This window comes from Anguilla rostrata, chromosome 19 (assembly GCF_018555375.3).
Source record: "Anguilla rostrata isolate EN2019 chromosome 19, ASM1855537v3, whole genome shotgun sequence".
In the NCBI taxonomy this organism is placed as follows: domain Eukaryota; kingdom Metazoa; phylum Chordata; class Actinopteri; order Anguilliformes; family Anguillidae; genus Anguilla; species Anguilla rostrata.
The window spans coordinates 10,502,138-10,523,904 of record NC_057951.1 but is presented as its reverse complement, the minus strand read 5'-3'; the positions used below and the strand labels follow the sequence as shown (position 1 = coordinate 10,523,904).

At 47.8% G+C, this 21,767-nt stretch overlaps 1 protein-coding gene across 1 annotated transcript in view; it reads right to left on the bottom strand.

Annotated features, from left to right (window-relative positions):
- Nucleotides 1-21,767, bottom strand: part of LOC135245803 (SH3 and multiple ankyrin repeat domains protein 3-like) — a 176,311-nt gene that overhangs the window by 147,061 nt on the left and 7,483 nt on the right. The window contains 1 exon segment of the mRNA XM_064319086.1: nt 16,683-16,736. The gene's annotated coding sequence lies outside the window, so the exon portion shown is untranslated.

The following is a 21,767-nucleotide window of genomic DNA, read 5'->3' as shown; positions in this document are numbered from 1 at the left end:
GGGTTCTGTTTGCACTGTCTAATGACCCAAAGCATTTCACAGGCAAGTTCAATCAAGGGTGCAAATCAGCATTTGAACACACAACCTCCTGGCCGAAAAGTGACTGAATGTAAAATAACATTCGATTCAAGGGTAGAAATTTTTTTCCTTCTTATAATTCCAAAATATTTCTAAAACTACTTGGATAAAGTGCAAGCCTAATGGCAGTGATGATGCTTATTTCAAATGTTTGTCTGGCTTTGTTTTTTTTTTTTGTTTTTTTTAACCAAACACCAAACCCTTCCAAAAAACCAGTCTGAGCAATCCTCTCACACAGCATCATTCATAACCCAGGGACAGGCCCCAGAATGCCGCTCTTCCATCAATCATCCCAAAGCACGGCTGTCACACTCATAAACTGGAGTGGCGGGGTACCCAGGCAGGAAATTGCATGCGCTCAAACTCCAGGAAAGAATTCCAGTGCAAGAAATCCTACTTTTCGGCACGCGGCAGCAGCCACGGTGCGGATAACGGAGATGCTGATGAGGCCAGGGATGTTTGGAGCTGCGGGGGGGTCGCCTAAAAATGGCGCAGACCGATCATCAAGAGACAGACTTACACACGTGACCCTAACAGTTGATGTGGAATGATATAGACCAGACCTGGGTTAAATACATATTTGTTTTGGATTCAAATACTTTTCTACACTCTACTGATCTTGTCTGGTGTATTGAAAACAATGAAAAACTCTCAAACCAAACCCCGCCTTCTGGTCATATTGGCAGGCTCAATTACACCAGGCAAGATCAATAGAGCACAGAAAAGTATTTGAATCCAAAACAAATACGTATTTGACCCAGGTCTGATATAGACTGTATATGGATCAAGAGGCCCAAATAATAGACATAGAAATAAGCATTAAGATTTCCCATCAAATTCAGATTCACGTTTACATCTCTTCTCATGGCTGTCACCATGGCCACAGAAAGGAGAAGCAAGTTCAAAGAAAAATCCGGAGCTGTAAGTCACACTCACGTGTCTCCGTAATCCATTCTGTGCAGTTTGGGTGGGGGGGGGGGGGTAAAATCATTTGGTCCACAACCCAGGAAAGCACCACTTCTTACTTGTTGACACCTTCAGTGATATGATTTAATCAATAATCCGCTCTCCAGTGTGTGATGTATCCCCACTTTTACAGTGTCTGGCACTGACAGCAACCTGAACGCTGTCATTTTCTGCAAGCCAGGCTTCCCTCATATCGCTTCCCCTGGCAATCTGAGGGAAAAAAAATCTCTGGCAACCAAACCAAGGAAATAACCCCTCGTGAGCTGCCTGCACAAAGTCATTAATTACAATTTCCAAAACATCTCTACTGCAGTTTGTCACCAGGCCATGTGAGAGCAGGAAGAGAAGTGCCGTGTCAAACAGCACACAGAGAGGGCTGAAGCCTGGGGGCGGAGCCCCGGCTGAAGCTGTTGTTTTCCGCTCCTCTCTGAAGCACGCGCTGTTCGTCCGTCTCCCCGAGCCCCCGGCGGTAAACACAGACCCCCAGTCCGGCTCCCCAAAGACAGCCGCGTGTCCCGCGGAGAGCAGTAACCGCACCCCGGTCGCACCTCTGCAGCAGCGCTAACGATCGACACCCCGCGGGCCCGCGGACGCAGGCTGGAGTAATGACCTCCTAGCGCCCCATTACCGGGCCAGGGAGCGCCCGGAGGGGCACGAGCGCGCCAGACGGCCTCCTCAGCCACGGCCAGAGATCTGGAGAACGACGCCGCGCCCTGCCGCGCGCTTCCTGTCTAATTTTTCGTCATCGCCCAATCGTCTCTGGATGCGAAAAACAGAAACAAGGCGGATGAAAGGGCGGAGCGTTGGCCAGTCAAAGGGAAGCGCGTCACAGGGCACAGAGGCTTCGCCGGCCCGCGGTAGGATTCTCACGCTAATGAGCCGTCGGAAGGGTTAGGGTTCAAAATTCCAACAGAAGCTGCGGCGCGTTCCAAATGACTGACACACACATGCAAAGAAAAAAACACCACACACACACACACACAGGAGATAAAACAAGCAACCTTCAGATGCCCAATGATGGCACCAGCACAAGTACAGCCTAAATTATAAATATACAGCTAGCCTCTCTCTCTCTTTCTCTCTCTCTCACACACACACACACACACACGCGTTTAGACACTTACAGTATGTGGCAAAAATAACAATAATTACTTTATTCATATAGCACTTTTCACGCAATGGTTTGCAACACAAAGTGCTTCACAGAAGAGCATTTGCATAAAAAAAAATAGAAATAAAAACAGAAATAGATTAAATAAATAAAAAAATCAATAGTGAAAGCAACAGACTGATGAAAGGCAGGTAGCGTGCCAGGCTGCACTGAAGATGCGTCCATGCAGAGGGCCTGGAACGCATTACGAGGGTAATGAGGAAAGAAACTCCGCTATAAAGACTCAGGGAGTCACTCAGATTGCTGTTCCCGGTGTTTGGACCCGTTTCAGCCTGGCCCAAGAGCACAGGGCCAGTGAAGAAAGCTAACCATCGGCTCAGCGACAGGAGAGCGTCAGATCCGAGCGATGCGCACATTTTCACCGGAGAGCAGCGACTGTCATTTCATGGAACTGAGATGACACATTCTCTCCTCAAAGAAATATCCATCTGGCGCTGGCGAGATCTACAGCGGCATTGTTCAAACAAGACGGACAGCAGCGAGCCTAAGGAACTTCAAAGGAACAAGATCAGAAAATTCTCTTTTTTTCTTCTTCAAAATGCAGCCATCTTGCTGAAAGGAATCCCGCTGACCTGATTCGGGGGCCATTAATTTCCACAATGACAAACAATGACGGCCATCAAGAATTATAATTACCCCGCACTTCCACGGCTAATGAAATCTGAAATTTCAACACAGTAAACTCTTATCATGTCGCTCTTTTCGCTCTCAAAGCTAATCGCCTGCCCGTCTTCGCCATTCTTCCGGGTGGTGACGGATAAGAGTCCCTTTAATAGGACAGCACGCTCATGCGGCCATGCACCATTAGGAGTGCAGACGTTACAGAAAAACCACAAGGTCATCTACCCAACATGAGTCTACCCACATCTGGTCTTTGATCCTGATATGAGTAACAGACCACAGAAGGAGCTCATATTTTGAGATTACCGTACATACATTTCACTGTTTGACATATATTTCCAAACTCAATGTTGTGCACACAAAGCATACACACTACACTCACACTTAAGCACATAGCATGCTGTTGTTAGATTGACTCCTTCCATAAATCAGAGAGATTCATAGAACTGGAAAAAGTCAAAAGTAAGTTCACCGCAAGCCTATAAATTACTCGACAAATTTATTTGCCTTCCAGATTTCCAAATTAGCATTTAGCCAGTTTGTTGACATACACAGACATGTTGAACAGGAGACAGCCCAACAAAACTAATTAGCCACATAATTATTGCCTCCCAGAATATACAATGGTAATGTGCTGCACCTCAAAGAGAGCAAGTTGTGCTGAGAAGTTCTAATTGGGTGTTGGCTCAGAAGAAGCAGAAGCAGAAGCTCTGGGGGTACTAATGCAGAGGTCTGTATAATGATGTCACAGCCATATTTCCACATCAGATGCATGGGGAAATAACAGCTGGTTATGGCACAAGAAATTAATTATTCATTCTGGAGCGTAGGCCCGTGATGGCTCCGTAATTACTGCTATTTATCTAAATCTGAGAGACCCGGTGGATGGAACTGTGCAAACAGTCATTACACGATGATCAGGACTCGCGTGGGACCAAACGCCGGCGCTTGCTGTTGGGGGAGGGGTCTGAGCGGTGTCATCGCTGTGATTCGTCTGTCCTCCTCCTCCTCCTCCTCCCCACCCCCCCCCCCTCCCCAAGAAACGCACGCAAGCCAGGTCCGCACCATCTCGCCACTCCGAGTCGAGAGAGAGGCGAAAGCGGTTACGCCGGCCCTTTAAATCCCGGGTGACTGTGCTCCCAGAATGCACTGCAGAGGACCACCAGCAGTGGAAAGTCCAGGGGTCAGAAAAAAAGTTTTGCCATGTGTTTGTGCCAACCATGACCTCAGCCCAGCTGATTCCACTAATTAGTTCCACCTCCTGGCTGAGGGATTGTGCTAATTATCAAACCCAGGTGACTGGAACAAAACACATGGGGATGACTTTTACTTTCAGAACCTGGGTTTTTCACCTCTGCAGAGGACAGTACTTGGCAGGGGGCGGGGGGGGGGGGGACTCAGGATGGACTGATAGGCCTCACTGAGGGGTTCAGATGTCCCTGTGCCTCTTAATAAGAATCCTGACTGAATCCACTCCTGAGTTCAGTCCCTCATCCTGCACCTCAGTCCCCAGTGTGCTCAGGGCCCAGATCCTTCCTCACTGCTACCGTCTGAAACATCTCAACTCAGAAATCCATTTACCACCAGCTTGAACCGCCAGCCGCCAAATTTTCCTGGGGTGCGCGTGATAGGGGGGGAGGCACTGAAGAAAGTTCTTAAAGTGCCGGCATGCGGTAATTGTGAAGCTCCAGGGTTCCACCAGCTCTGGGCTACATCTCCCATCAGCACCCAGGACCCAATTAAAGCCCAAGCACACACAAGAGAGGCCATTTGCCCAGGTCTGCCTATGCACAGGAGAGACCAAGGAACACCCAGATGTCTCTCGGTTTCACAGGAAACATTCAGTTAGCTCTTTTTGGACCTAGGGGGAGGGGTGTTTCTCCTTTGGGGACCAGGGGGGTTGGTAAAGATAAAATCTTGAATTCCCCACTGTCGCCACTGTTAGGGAGAATCAACTAACGTCAGGCTCTGTTTCACTAATTCATACCACAGCCTCTCCCCTTAATTGGGCTCAAGAGTTGTGTGATTAAGAAAAGATTTAAGGACAAATGCAAAATTCATGTTAATTACTTTTGCATGGCAATTCTCCCCGGAATTGACTCCTTAATAAGCCTGCCTTAATAAGCCTGCGTGTGTCTGGCCCAGAAAAGTTGGCATTAGACACATTTCAAATTCAATTAACAGCAGAAGACAGACAGTAAGGGCAGCAGAAGGAAGCTACACATCTGTGAAAGCCCCATACACACATCCACCACATCCGGGATAAAACCATTACTCCAAATAACTCCCATGAACAGCACACATGTAGGACAGACACATGGAAATAAGCATTGGCCTACATTAGAGTGTTTCTCAAAGGCAGCAAGCCTATGAATCCATTTTCCTCCTGCAGAGGCAAAGTCAGGGAAGCTCATTCAGGGAAGCACTACATTGGCATGGTTCACAGAGTCAGTATCTTCATACCTCATACTGGGGACAGTTTGTACCCCCCTAAGCTCCAGAGAAGGTCTTTCTCCTGAACAGGCTCCTCGCATCACAAGCTGAATATTTAGCAATGGTGTCATCACTAATTCCATAGATGTACCATAGATTCAATCAATCTGCCAAAATCAGCATTGCCCCCCCCTTTATAATCACCTATGTTTCATATCCAATATAACCTGATAGGGCTGCTGTCTATCAGACTGGCACAGGGCCTCCTTTGAAAAAGTACTTCTCAATTGTGACATCATCTGTGACATCACGGCTATTAAAAGATCTCAGAACAGAGATGGCGTGACTGCCGGAGACCAGCAGAGAACAATGGCGGCGAGCTGAGAGCTTCATCCATCAACTCCCCTGAACTGAGACGAACACGCCCGGCCAGCGTTTCATAAGGAAAGGGCGACGAGTGACAGTTTGACTGAGCAAGACGCTTCTTTCTACCCAATCAGATCACCCCCCCCCCCCCCAAGTCTGAGTCTGAGGAGGAGGAGCACAACTCATGAGTCAGGCCATTAGCACAGCAAAACTGAGCCGCATTAACACAGAGACAGGCTAATCCCCGCCCCTGGAGCGGGGCCTATGTTCTAGCCGTTACTCCATAATTGGCCTGATTCCTTTTGTTTGATAGAGATTTCAGAGAGCGGGAGGCCTTAATTAAAATCAATCACCTCCATTCAGTCACAGGTCCAAGAGAAAGATTTGTCTGCCAAGCACGCAATTTTTCTTTTTTTTTTTTTTTGCGCTACCATCTTTGACCAAACTGTCAATGAATCGCCCAGCTATCAGGGAATTCAGGACACACAGCCTTCACACATTGCTGGGGTATAAATCTAATCCCAGCCAAGAACCCACGGTGAGAATGGCAGGTATGCTGGGACAATTAATCAAACCGCACGGCCACTGAGCACAAACCAAATAACCTTTAGAACGCATAAATTAATCAGCTCTAACGAGGGAGACGTCTGACAAATTAGCGCACCCCTCCCGCGGCCATGGATACGCCAGACGGTCGGATCCCGCGTGGGCACGATCGCGGCTGAGCCGTCGTGCCACCGCAAAACGCCGAGGGGTTCACCCGGTGACTGCAACCAAATAGCCAACCGCGGAATCCAAAATGGCCCCCTTTTCCTTGTGCGTCCATGAGTGAAGGGATCTGCACGCTAACACCTGAGACTAATGTGAGGACAGACAGGGCTTCAATCCAACAGACAAAACTGGATGCATTGATGGGAACCAGGCGTTCCCTTTTCCTTTTAAAACCCTACGGAGACGGATCTTCTGTAGGGGCAAACCTGAACCCTGCAATGGCTGCATTGTTCCACACACACCTACACCTTTGGAAGCCCTGTCTCCCACTGCTCAACAGCCTGCCAGCCAGAGAAGCTTCTCTCCGGCTGTTTCTCAGCCAGGGGTCCACCAAACAGACAGCAAGCTCCAGTTTTAGTGTCTGGCAGGGCGCAACTTAAAAAAATATATTTTTTTAAGTCTTTCAAATGGAATGGCTTTGACACATTTCATGTTTTCATTATGAAAGCGCCTCTGGGACAATTATTTAATCTAAATACCATGCAATTACATGAAATGTGTTAAAGTAATAAAACTGAATGATACTGAGAGAGCCCCTTCTAATCAGTGATGACTGGTATTGAACACACTTCTGTCTGACTGGAGTGGATCAGAGACACACTCCCTTTCCCATTCTCTACAGCTGTACTAATTTGTAAGGGCATTGAGTGAAAAGACTAGATTATCATTAGGAGAGAAGAGGCAAGCTTCAGCTATTACACACTTTCTGTTCAACCAAACCAGGATGCCATTATCTTTCAACAAGAGAAAAAAGTAAAGCCTGACTCATATAACATTAGCCAATGTTAAAAAGCTTATTTAAATGCTCATCTAAACTCAGTCAATGTTAAAAGCCTATCTGTCCTCTTCCATAAAGTCTCAGATACCAGGTTTTACATATTTATTGACACTGTTGAGGACACCTCCTGATCATTCTAAGGTTAGGATTTTTACTCTGCATCATAACAGGCACATGAAATGGCAGCAATGGGTACACTGGCCCAAAGTGGTCACGCCTACACTTACAGTAATACATACACACCCATCCTTCATGGAGTCAGGCTTTGAAGATAAGTATAGGTATGAACAATATTTCCGGCTGTTTGCCTCTTGCTGGGGAGAGCAGCAGCCTGGAAGATGGGTATTGTTTAGACACACCCCTTCACAGACTGAGCCAGCACAGGAGATTAGGGCTATCATGTCTGGGAGGGAGGCCATCTAAAGAGTTTAACCTCTTTATCCCAAACCAGTGCGTCCCCACGTGCTGCGTCTGTGCCTTGAACGCAAAACCGACAACAGTACCTTCACCTGCACACAGAACTAGGGCTGGACATGCTTTCACTGTTCGTTTAGCACAGAAAATGTAAAGTTAGTAAAGTCTGCTACTGTACAGCAATGAAATGGTGCTGTCTATACTGCCAGCTGGCTCCTCATTGACACATCCTACAGCAGATTCCTAAACACAATAAAAATAAACATTTTAAACCGACTGATGAGGCAAAAGACACAGACCAGCTATCTCCCTGAAGCTAACACCACAGGCAATGAGTGCAGGCTAGATAACAGAAGACTGAATAGCTCCTTACACTTTCGAAGTCTACACATGACCTGTATTGCAGCCTACCAGCCTACCCCCTTCCCCTATGACATCACCAACCCCTCACAGTGACTACAGCTGAACCAACTCACGCTCTCAACGCTCAGTCAGTCAGAGCTGGCACACGGACAGAAACACGCATACCTCCCCCGGGCCAGAGTGTGTCGGGAAAGTGCAGATGAGTCTTGGGAAACAGAAGAAAGCCTCCCGGGTGGACGCCTCTTTAACATCAACACAGCTAATAGGATCAGGGCTGGCCATCTGTTCCTTACGCACAGCACAGGCTATAAATAAAGCAGCAGGCTAACCGCTAACTCAGGGGGTAATGGGTGGGGGCTTAACCGGGACCCAGGTGGGCAGCTGAAGGGATGAATTCCACACAGGTAAGACTGTGCCAAGCACAGGTGGCCAACACAGGTAAGACTGTGCCAAGCACAGGTGGCCAACACAGGTAAGACTGTGCCAAGCTCAGGTGGCCAACACAGGTAAGACTGTGCCAAGCTCAGGTGGCCAACACAGGTAAGACTGTGCCAAGCACAGGTGGCCAACACAGGCAAGACTGCGCCAAGCGTTAGAATCCCCTGGATCACAGCACAGGAGCAAGCCTGGAGAACACTCTGAAAGAAGTTAATACATTGCACAGGCAGGTTTCCCGTCCAGCACCTTCTTTCTGCACCAATGCTGCCTGGCTAAATTATGCCCCGCGAGGGTTGTTTTCTGGTTATTGCTGAAGTGGAAAGCGAGAGCTCTGCTTCATTTTTCTTTTTTTGGCCAATAACCATTCAGCCTTTACTCGCTACACAGATTTTTTTTGTTGTTTTTTTTTCCCGTTTTGTTTTTGTTTTTAAATCTGCCAGAGCATGAATTATTCACAGCATACACTAACGGTATGGTGTCTCGCACAACACCAGAGCGCTACGGCCAGAATCTAAATTTCATTAATGAGAGTTTGGGAAATGGAGATGGGGGGGGGGGGGGTTGGAATTGGAGGGAGATAAATGGTGGCAGTGAAATCAAACTACACGGCTGCAGTTTGGAAACAAAATAGAGGAAGAAACAAGTGAGCAACCTAAATATAGAAACAGAGCCCGTCCCCCCTCTAAAAAAAAAGTGTCTGTACACTTTTTCAACAGGGGAGGTCAACAGACGTGCTTTCTTTCTGAACTAGCCCACTTCAGACCAGATGGCCCCATGGGTTCCACAGAGAGTCTGAAAGCTGTTACATCACCAAGGTGTGGGGCCCGGGGGCTGACAGGCTGGGGCGGGGGGGGGGGTGTGGTTGCGGAGGTGCACCCGCACACTTCTCACAGCCTCTCTTCGGCTCATCGCCCCCAAACAGGAAGCGCCCGAGGTTGGGGTGGGGGGGGTCAGAGAGCCTCTGTGAGTGTGAGTAAACGAGAGGCGGGAAGCTGCGGGTTTCATTCCACGCACGTCTCCGGAGGAGCTCGCAACACTGTCACCGCCAGGATCAAGCGCCGAGTCCGCCAAACCGCCAGCGCCCCCACCCCCTACCCACCCCACTCCGCTCTGCTCCCCCTTGATAAACCGTCACCGGCAACAGCCGTCTGCTCGTTTATTTCCCCAATTAGAGGCAAGCGGAGCCGTGCAGGTGCTGCCGGAGATCTCTCCCGGCACCTCGTCTGTTCTATTAAACGAAGGCCGCGTCCACTAGCAGAAACGCCGCGCTCGGCCGAGTCGAGCGAACCTCGCCAACAACGCTTCTTCCTCGACGCGTCTTTGGCAGGCTCGTTAAAGACCGAGCGGAGGCCGGAGGGTCGGCGAAACCCCCCTGCTTCCCGACCGCTGAGCTCCGTTTCATTTTCAGGTCGTGCGCTAGCACTGCTAGCGTAACGGGCAGGGCGCTGCCGCTTGCGATGCTGGAATCGCACGCGAACGTTAGCGTTAAAAAACCCAGGTTCAGCGCGTGAGAGTCCGCAACCACAGAATCAGCGGGGCCCATTCACTTCACCGTTGTTTTTGCGATGGTTTTAAATAGATTAACGTTCTGCTTGGTATTCCACCCAGACAAACACTATTATCATCATTACTGTGTGACTGCAGTGCCTGTGGGCCATTGAGCCATTTAAATCAATATCAAAAGACTGGAGCCAGAGCACAGGTTATCATCATTGCACGCAGGGCGATGAGAACCACTCTGCTACACACATCCCCCTTAAAATGATCTCTTACTCAACATTCAAAGGGAAACGGACCGGTCCGGTCACAATGGAGTCCAGATAAAACATTCCCGGAAGGTTTACGTGTTAAAAATAAAACTGAACCAGGCAATCGCCGTCTGCGGTGATTCAGGATAAACATCTGAAGGGAAAAGGGAGATGAAAAATGTAACACTGTGCTTCCTCCCCCCCTTCGCAGTCGTTTGCGCGGCAGGAATAATAATCGGCAGTTATTATTCAAAATGGCAGTTAGTCTCAACGAGCGAGTACGCGCGCATGAGAGCAAAAAACATCCCCACAGCGCCCATCAGTCTCGCTTCATAACGAGACTCGCCAATACGGAAGCCGGGCGGTGTCCAGGCCTTCAGTAACCGTCCTCAGTTCAGTCTCCATCCTCTCAGTGATTCAGTCAGTGCGCTACTGCCAAGCTCCATTTTGAATACCAGCGGCTGATAGGCCGGCTTTCCAACCGTCTTCTCAGAGTCTTTTTCGGATGAGTGTTCCCCCTGCCCATATGCTAGCTGGCCATAGGAGCCAGTGTAGCTCATCGGTCAGAGACGCAATCCACTCAGCATTTTGTCACTTCTCGAACTGGATTTGGCGTACGCGTCTTACAAGCCGCAACCGACCTTGAGAACTGAACGTTTCTGACAAAGCAGATGCTAAGGAAACAGCGCTGAACAAAATGACATCGGCCATGATAAAAATCTGCCCATAAACGCTGCCTATGTTTCAAGACCGAGGTGGGGGGGATGTGACACGTGTGCCTGTCGTACTGCGAGAATCTGTCAGAGTTTGGTCTAAACAAACTATTTTTCTTCATATCATGTCCCTGCAGGACTGGCTGCCTACTGGTAATTTTCAGTGGGAAAACTGTTAGAAAATAATTTGTTCAAAGCGACCAAAAAGTGCCAACTCCAAACTGACAAGCACTAATTGGAGTGTTTTTTTTGTATGTCCTCCCCATCAATTACGTTGGATCACATGGATAGGCATCGGTAATGGCGGCACAGGTGTTCAAGATGGCGGCACAGGTGTTTTAACGTTTTAACGTTGTCCTCTTCTTAGCGTCTTTTATGTTTTAACGTTTTAACAGGTGTTTTAACGTTTTAACGTTGTCCACTTCTTAGCGTCTTTTATGTTTTCTTTTTTGTTTTCGGTTTAGTTTATGTCTTAAAAATTGATTTTAATCGCGATTTGATCAGTGCTACTAGAAACCGGCAGTTGATAGCCTGTTAAACAATACAGTATTAATCAAAACTGACTTAACCCACTTCAACAATGTGGCCAGCCGGGCTGCTCTACCTGTTGAGTAGCCTTGCACTATCATCTCCAGTGGTGAATAGGACAATGGATGACGGTGGATCGGATGTTTCACTGTGGATTACCTCCTCATGCACTGTAACCATGCCCCATTCGGATGTTTCTCCGTTTACAACAAACCATTGGATCACAGCGGGGTGTCTCGCTGGTTTGTTTGAGTGTGGTGACATGTACCTGCGGCACGCACAGCGCCGGATAGGGACCGTGATCTCGGCCCGGGTGGCCTCATCGGTTGTGCACAGATACAGCAGGAGAACTGTTCCAGCAAAGAAGGTCTGGATGATTTTCCTACTTCTTCTATCAGGTAACATCCACCCAATCCAGGTCCTGGACTGACACACTTGAAAATCCGGATGATCTTAAAAACTGCAATGGATTACGTTTCATTCACCTAAATGTTCGCAGTTTAATAAACAAAATAGACGCAATTCGTCTCTGGGCAAAGCTGACTGACTGCGACATTATAGTTTTGTCTGAAACGTGGCTGAAACCCTCGATTTCGAACAATATGATACACATCGATGGATATAATATCTACAGGACAGATCGCGCTAACAAAGGAGGGGGAGTAGCGATCTATGTAAAAGTAACGTTGAACTGCTCCTGTGTCGAATCGATCAGTAAACCAAAGTGCTTCGAACTGTCTGTAATTAAGTTACATCTTCCTAATGGTGCTGATCTTACAGTAGTAGGATGCTATCGCCCACCATCGGCGTCACATGAAGCTGTAGGACTGCTTTCAGACTTCCTTCATACGTTTTCTGACAAGGAGTATGTTTTATTGGGAGATTTAAATTGGGACTGGCTCTCGACGACCTCCAATTCACTTAAGGACATTTGCGACACTCTAAATCTATCGCAACTAATTAACTCTCCAACTCGGTTAAACTCCAAAAACATGGATAAGTCTACATTGCTTGATGTTATTCTCACGAATTCTCCACATAAATACTCTGCAGTTGGAATATTCAGTAATGATGTCAGTGATCACTGTACAATTGCCTGTGTTAGAAACTGCAAACTACCCAAGACTAAGCCCGTTTTATTTTTAAAAGAAATTATAAACCTCTCAATGAACAAGCCTTTGCGCATGATTTGTATAATAGCGACTTGGACCTTGTTTGTGAAATGGCGGACGTTGACTTGGCGTGGAATTATTTTAAAACAACCTTTTTGGCCCTAATTAATAAGCATGCACCTCTGAGAAGATTTAGAGTTAGTGGTAAAGACAACCCATGGTTTAATGAAACCATCTCATCTTCTATTAGAGAGAGAGATAAGGCATGGGCCAAGGCAAAAAAAGTAATGATGCCAGTGACTGGGTTCAGTATAGGGCATTAAGAAACAAATGCACAAAATTGATAAAAAATACAAAAAGTGATTACTACCTTCATTTAATAAATGAAAACCTTAATGATCCAAGTAAATTTTGGAAGTTGATTAAATCTTCATCAGGGTCTATGACACCCTCTACTCTTCCTGATCTTTTAAAAGTAAATCAAAATGAAATAAAGGGTACGCATAACATAGCAGATGCATTTAATAAGCATTTTATCAATGCAGGCTTAGCCACTCTCTCAAATCTCCCTGTAGATGGTAAAGACAGTGTAGCCACCACCCTAAGTTGCCCAGGAAATAGTTTTAATTTTTCCCTATTTCTCCCACTCAAGTTTATAAAGCTCTATTGAGTCTTGATTGTAAAAGTCTGCTGGTCCTGACCAAATTGAGCCTTATTTTTTTTAAATAGCAGCAGATCTGATTGCGGGACCCATTGCCTCCATTTTTAATCTTAGTCTAACCAGCGGTTTGATCCCCAGCTCCTGGAAGTCAGCATTTGTCCTTCCTTTATTAAAAGGAGGAGATCCCTCTGTTCTGGATAATTATCGCCCTATCTCCAGACTATCCGTTATAGCTAAAGTATTTGAATCCCTAGTAAACGAACAGCTAAAACATTTTTTGTCTGATAATAAAATTTTAAGTCAAACTCAGTCAGGTTTTAGACAAGGGCATAGCACTATAACTGCAGCCATATCAGTTACAAATGATATTATTACTGCTCTGGATGATAAAAAATCATGTGCTGCACTTTTTATTGACCTATCCAAAGCGTTTGACTCAGTGGATCATGGTCTTCTCCTGCAAAGACTCAATTGTATAGGATTTAGTAACCCTGTGCTAAGTTGGTTCTCAAATTATCTGACAGGGAGAACTCAGTGTGTGTCTATTGACAATTATAATTCTGTACCTCTAACTGTAAAGGCAGGTGTTCAAGATCTATTTTGGAACCGATTTTATTTTCTATTTATATAAATGATCTTGGGGTAGGGTTAAATCCAGCAAAGGTACACCTTTATGCAGATGACACAATTATTTATACTACAGCGCCATCTTTAAAAGTGGCAATGGATTCCCTACAGACTGCTTTTAATTTATTGCAGATGTCACTTGTTAATTTAAAATTGGTTTTAAATTCTAAAAGACTAAATTTATGATTTTTTCACGTTCCCGTTCATCACCCACTGACTGTACAGTTCTAACACTAGATGGTACTCAGCTAGAGAGGGTTAGCTCTTACAAATATCTTGGCATCTGGATTGATGACAAGTTGACCTTTAGCGTCCATATTGATAGCCTTCTAAAAAAACTTCGACCAAAGTTAGGTTTTTATTTTCGTTTAAAAAAATGTTTTCCTTTTACTGCTAGAAAAAGATTGGTTCAAAGTACTTTTTGTCAGTATTAGACTATGGTGATGAAATTTATATGCATGCATCTTCATCTCTGTTGAAAAAACTGGATGTAGTCTATCATGCTGCCCTGCGGTTTGTAACTTGTGCAAGTGTACATACGCACCATTGTAACTTGTATGAAATGGTTCAATGGACTTCATTGTATTCAAGGAGAAAAACCCATATGTTAATTTTTATTTTTAAAGCTTTACTGGGTAAACTACCGCAGTACATATCCGGCTTACTGAAATATTGCTCCAGTAGCCATAACACTAGATCCTCAGAGAAAATTCTCCTCATGGTCCCAAGTATTCGAACAGAACTGGGTAAATCAGCCTTTTCCTTTCATGCCCCGCATGTCTGGAATGAGTTACAAGGCATTCTTAATCTGAAATCCTTACCCTCTCTTGACATGTATAAAAATATGTTAAAATCTGTTTTTACTGAACAATGTTATTGCTTTTAGCAACAAGTGCCTTTTAGCTCCTGATCCTTGTATGTCTGTTTTTTTTTATTATTATATTTTTTATTTTTTTATTTTCTTTGGTATGTTTTAATATGAAACTTTTATTTTCCTGCTGCCATCTTGACCAGGACTCCCTGGCAGAAGAGATATTGTATCTCAATGGGACCTTCCTGGTTAAATAAAGGATAATAAATAAATAAATAAATAATTACAGACATGCTGATGACACGTGAGAAGCAAGTGACTGGAATCTTCCAAAAACGAGCTAGAAGTGCCTGATTTTGGGTCTCCCCCCCCCCCTGCACACGCCGGGGTCCTTTCCCAAAGTGGGAAACGAGGAGCTCAAGAAGCGTCTCCGTTTGAGCGACGCACATAATCTCACGCTCGCTGCCCCAGCCCGGCTTTGCTAAGGAGATTTTCCCCCTTGCAGAATATCGCTAATCTCAGCCCAAAGCCCGCTTTCGCCAATGAGCTTAGCGGAGCTTTTCGCTCAGCCACTTATTTTAATGAACGAGCAAAAAAAAAAAAAATCTGGGTGTGCTGTTAGCCAGGTCCGGAGCTGATGCTCAGAACTCAGGTGGAAACACTCATGTTCCCTTTCAGTGCAAGTCATTCTGGAAGAGAGCATCTGCTAACGTAATGTAGAGAATAAAACAGGTTTTCATTTTGTTCAGCTATCAGGCCACTTAATGAAACTGAAATATAACTGCTGCAATTGCAATAAAACCTACAGAAAATTACTGGCAGACGACAGGAGTTGAAAGAAGACGGGATTATGTTCAAGGTATTCGGCTGACCCTTCTGTTAATTCTCACATCTTCAGTCTAGCAGAAAGACACTGGAGCTGAGAAGGATCCAGCGTGTCTAATCTTCAAAAAATGGCAAGATCTTCAAAAATAAATGACAGGTGGAGAGCGAGCATCTGTCAGTTGTAGAGCAGGTGTCTGTACAGAGAGACTGACAGAAGAACCGCTCCAGAGAAAACGTAGTGCAGCATAAGCGCTAGATTGTTAACACGGGGCTGCAGCACCACAGACGAACAGGAGGCTGGGCTCTTTCAGCCACAGGCAGTGAACACGTCGGTTCTTCAGAGGTAAACGGAAAACAGAAATGAGTGCGAGCTTCTCAGACGACCAAATCGCAGATGCACAGTGGCGGCTGCTCTTTGCTTGTATATGCATATGGGTAAATAGACACACGTCCTATACTCACGCACCAAAGCTACTGGAACAGAACCGCTCAAGTGCGGCTGCTAAAGCTAAAACAAATGTTAGCCGCCAAAAACACCAGCCGGGCAATATCACCGAGCGGGACGTAGGGGGTCTCAGAATGTCCGTCAAGATCGTCTGGGCATAAAGCTAAACTTAGCACAGCTGCTGAGCACAAACAGCGGGCCCTCGCTGGTTTCTGCCCGTGTGTGTTGACAGACAAAATGTCACTTCATTGAGCTACGCGCCGCACGCACGTGGTCAAGTTGACTTACAATAACGGCGGAGTTTAATTCAATGGGCTGCTCAGAGACCCGGGGCGAGTTCGGTTAGCGACCCGCTCTGAAAATAGTAACCGCCACGGCGCGGTCCGCACTGACCCTGGGCTATTTGTAACACGCGCGGCACCGCCCAGCGCCGTGACTCAGAGCCCATTCTGGTGCTGAAATAGCCGGGACGCGCGGGAGGAGGGTTCCTGTTTTTCCAGCACAGGCGAGGTGGAGGGGCGCTGGAACAATAAGGGCAGGAATTCCAAGGAAGCCCGTTGGGCGGGGGCCAGGGGTGAGAGGGCAGACAGCGACGGCAGCAGTGTGCAGGACAGCACACACACAAACGTGCACATGCACAGACTCAGGCACACACAAACACACACGTACTATAACTTCTGTTTGCAAGCAGAAACATTTTAAAACCACCAATTACCTCCTCCTCAAGCCACATTTGCATCTTTTTTTTTTTTTTTTTTTTTAAGAAATGTGCAGTCAAGTGGATTAAATTAGCACTAACACTAATCTCCATACCTTATTGGGAAGGGAGGGCGGACTTAAAATTCGGCAGTACTTTTCCTCTCGTTCCTGAAAAGAAACAGAAGGGGCACATAATTAATCTACTGCTCGGAGAATATTCTATCAGGCAACCAAACAGACATCTCACAGAGTCGTCAAGCCTACTTTGCACAACACTAGCCCAAGGCATCTTATTAACACATTAGTTGAGATTAATCACCCTGGTGTTTCTCCGTGGATACTACATTTATGAAGTGCTAAAAGGATAATTAACCTGATAACTGATGGCACACCCCCGGTGATTAATTGCATGCAATTAGCAAACGGGACGTTCCATATTTAAAACGTATCACCTAGCAGGCATCCTTCAGCAGGTATTTGTTTTCTCCTGCACGGTCGCTGATGGGAGGGGAAAGGCCCGGCAGTCCTGGGGAGGGGGGTTGCGAGGGGCGGGGGTGCAGTGTGCCCGTGGTGAGGGCGGCTCCCCTGCGTTTCCCATGCCAGGGGGCGCCACGCAGCTGGCACATTTAGACTGGCCCCGAACCCCACCGCCCATCCCACCACAAGGCTCATTCACAGACTGCCGGCGGGGGAGGAGGGGTATGGCGTGGCTATTTTGGACGGCGCCTCTGAATCTGCGTTTTTTTTTTTTTTTTTTTTAATTGGCCGGGGTCACGGCACAAACCCGACGCACCCAATCGCCTTGAAGTTCGGGAGAAGGCGTGGCGGGGGACGTGACATGATCAGATGGAGTACAGGAGGCAGCAGCCTTGAGGCATACTGTACTACTCTCTGGAGCCCCCCATGGCCTGACTCACAGCTTTACCAAAGACAGCAGATAAGTCCTGTGAATTACCCCCCAAAGAATGGCCTGCCATTTAAATCTATATTCAGCCAACACACCCTGGGAAGTGAAGAGACAGAAACTGGAAGGTCTTCAGGGAGATGCGCCGTGCTGGTAATGACCTGCAGACAGTGGAGCGTGCTCGGACAGGGCGTGGTCTTTATGACACCTGCCCGTTTACGGCTCACAGGTACGGACGCACCGATTGTGATCTAGCCGAAACCGTGGCGACAGGCCGGCCCACTCACACAAAACCCATGCGTCGGTGCCGAGATCGAGTGCGCGTGTCGAGATGGACAACGTAAAGAACAGAAATAAAAATCCATGACGCAACTTCCAACGTCAAGCCGCCGATGAGTGACAGGGCAGGAGGAGGAAAACACGGGCGATCTGTTTCTGCAACACGAAGACGGTTATGCAGCGATGATCCTGATTACAGCCATTAGCACGCATTGAAATACAAACACTAAGCCTCAGCAATCAACCATCTAGCTGATTATCACGCCACACGTAATTGCTGTAATTACACGACTTCAAAAACACGACTCAATCGCGAGTTTATACGCTACAATTGACCCACAAAATAATCAAACCATCGAGTCCATTTTCTTTTGACTGGTGTTGTTTTTTTTTTTTTTAATAATGGCTGCCCTGGGCGTGTTTGTTGACAGTTCAGAGCGTTTGGCAAAGCCCTTTTATCTGGTGGCAACCCCGCTCCAAAATCTAAACATGAACAGCTGGGCTTATCATCTTATTAAACGGTTTAAAGTGGAGGGCAGACATCTTGCAGACACGCCGACGCTCCCACCAATATCAATGAGGAGGCTCAGCTAATGTGCGGGAGACAGATTGTGGAATTTAGCCTGCAGGGGCCGGGTCTTCCATTGTTTCAGCAAATGTGGAGATCAATGTCAAATGACACGGAGGATCCTCTTCACATGCAGATCTGTGCTGCTGTGTGAGATTAAGTAACGCATTGTATCCTATCCCCCTCCTGTCTCCCCTTAGCCACTGCCCCGTATCAGGACAAAGATGGATGTGCTGTGACTGGAGCTGTCAGATGAAGACAAGAGGCAACTGCGCACGCACACATGCACGCACACACATACGTGTACATACAGACACACACACACAGAAACACACAAACAAACACACAGACATGCACACGCAGCCAATTATCTGCCCTCCTTTCCTGTCATGGATTCCCTCTGTGGTTTCGCCACTTGATTATTATGCATAAAAACCAAACAGGGGGCCGCCGCTACAAGCAGTCCGCGCCAACATCAAGTAAACATCTGTACTGATTAGCATAGCGCGCTGCGAGACATCACTCTGGGGGCCTGGCCATCAGGAGGCGGGGGCACAGACACGGCCCGAGGCTTCCCAGCTGCCCCGTCCCTGCCACAGTGCTCCCTGTGGCTCAGCCCCCCAAATAACCGCACGCCCCCTGGTGTCCCGGCATCGGCTGCGCTGACCAAACGCCGTCCGTCTCCCTTCTCCGACATCACGGTGATGTCACGTAACTCCGCCCACCCGCCCGCCGCCCCAAAACAGCTGTGGCTCCTCAAGCTGGGGGGAGATGCTTCCGCCAGAAAATTCTGCTGCAGCTGAGAGATTCCATTAGTGTCCTCCCTGCTGCTAATTACAAAAGTGTGTGTCCAAACAAGCGCTGTGTCTCCAGCGCAGGCAGAACTAATCAAACGCCTACACTGCCTACACAGTATACAGGTGTTTCTCTGGGGCGCACCCAGGCACCCAGCAACACACCTTCAACCTGAAGCCAGCACATCTCTCCACTGTGAGAGGTGTGAACTGTCTGCTACACGCTACAGTGAACTGCACGCTACTGTACATGCTAAAGTGAACAGCATGCAATATGCTAAAATGAACTGCTTGCTACATGCTACAGTGAGCGGCATGCTACGTTTTTTTTTTGCGCTACGCTAAAGTGAACTACGTGCAACAGGAGGCTTGCCGCTCAAACAAACGTAGCCATGTCTGGCAACCCCAGGATTCCAACATCTGAATCCCTGCAGCAAAGTCTGATTTACAGCACGCATTTACTGCGACTGCCTTTTAACTGACCGCATTAAAAAGTGCAGAATAATGCAGAGCCACATGACTGGTCTTAAAGCGCGTAGCGCAAAAGTGAGAGAGACCAGTAAACCAGACTTAAAGCAGGGCACCAGCCAAAAACGTCAACCCTCCCAGTGAAAGGCAGGAACGCTGTACGTCTCACTTACCTCACACAAGCATGCCATACATTAATAACCAGAGGACGGCAGGGCCCGGCCGTAACCATGGAGATGCTGCTACCCCAGCGCATTTTTCCGGGAGTTGCGAAAAAAAAAAAAAAAAACGGTGCATTTAAGTGACTGGCACCTACACTCTCCGCAACCTGAGGAGAGCGCGGTTAGTTTGAGCGGTTGCCATGGAAACTACAAGGCAGGGGAGGGAAGGAAGGAGTTCAGAAGGAAGGAAGGAAGGAGGGAGGGAGGGAGGGGAGAGCTGAAATGGAAGCCGGGCCTCTTCGCCGGACCCGTTTGCTCAGCGAGCCCTTAGAGGCCCGTCCCGGGGCGCAGAGACCAAGGGACCGAGCGGCCGGGGGGGCCTGACCCCGCCCCTGACCCCGCCCCTGACCTGCGGGCCCAGGTGGAGCGCAGCTGTGGGCAGCGGCTCATGGCACACACGAGGCTGAAGGCCAGTGTGCAGGGGCTCCTCAGCCTTTCCTTTATCCAGCTCAATGCAGATATAAATTAATACTCAAGTCATGAGTGGACTTGCCTTTTTTTCCGGTCGGCGGCTTAAAGTCAGGGTTGGAAATATTCGTGTAAAATCGCGCGGGGTGGTAGCGCACGAAACATAGGCTCTGCTTCTCGGGGCCGCTGTCTGTGAACACTCTAGCAGTGGTTTGATGGTCCTAGGCCCTATTGTCTGGGAGCTATTGAACATTGAAAGCGTTAGCCGGCTGCATTTTTTTCCGATCGGCGGCTTAAAGTCAGGGTTGGAAATATTCGTGTAAAATCGCGCGGGGTGGTAGCGCCCGAAGCATAGGCTCTGCTTCTCGGGGCCGCTGTCTGTGAACACTCTAGCAGTGGTTTGATGGTCCTAGGCCCTATTGTCTGGGAGCTATTGAACATTGAAAGCGTTAGCCGGCTGCATTTTTTTCCGATCGGCGGCTTAAAGTCAGGGTTGGAAATATTCGTGTAAAATCGTGCGGGGTCGTAGCGCCCGAAACATAGGCTCTGTTTGTCGGGGCCGCTGTCTGTGAACACTCTAGCAGTTGTTTGATGATCCTAGGCCCTATTTTCTGGGAGCTATTAAACATTGAAAGGTTAGCCGGCTGCATTTTTTTCCGGTCGGCGGCTTAAAGTCAGGGTTGGAAATATTCGTGTAAAATCGCGCGGGGTCGTAGCGCCCGAAACATAGGCTCTGTTTGTCGGGGCCGCTGTCTGTGAACACTCTAGCAGTTGTTTGATGATCCTAGGCCCTATTGTCTGGGAGCTATTGAACTTTGAATGCTTTAGCCGGCTGCATTTTTTTCCGGTCGGCGGCTTAAAGTCAGGGTTGGAAATATTCGTGTAAAATCGCACGGGGTCGTAGCGCCCGAAACATAGGCTCTGTTTCTCGGGGCCGCTGTCTGTGAACACTCTAGCAGTGGTTTGATGGTCCTAGGCCCTATTGTCTGGGAGCTATTGAACATTGAAAGCGTTAGCCGGCTGCATTTTTTCCGGTCGCGGCTAAAGTCAGGGTTGGAAATATTCGTGTAAAATCGCGCGGGTGGTACGCCGAACATAGGCTCTGCTTCTCGGGGCCGCTGTCTGTGAACACTCTAGCAGTGGTTTGATGGTCCTAGGCCCTATTGTCTGGGAGCTATTGAACATTGAAAGCGTTAGCCGGCTGCATTTTTTTCCGGTCGGCGGCTAAAAGTCAGGGTTGGAAATATTCGTGTAAAATCGCGCGGGGTGGTAGCGCCCGAAACATAGGCTCTGCTTCTCGGGGCCGCTGTCTGTGAACACTCTAGCAGTGCTTTGATGGTCCTAGGCCCTATTATCTGGGAGCTATTGAACATTGAAAGCGTTAGCCGGCTGCATTTTTTTCCGGTCGGCGGCTTAAAGTCAGGGTTGGAAATATTCGTGTAAAATCGCGCGGGGTGGTAGCGCCCGAAACATTGGCTCTGCTTCTCGGGGCCGCTGTCTGTGAACACTCTAGCAGTGGTTTGATGGTCCTAGGCCCTATTGTCTGGGAGCTTTTGT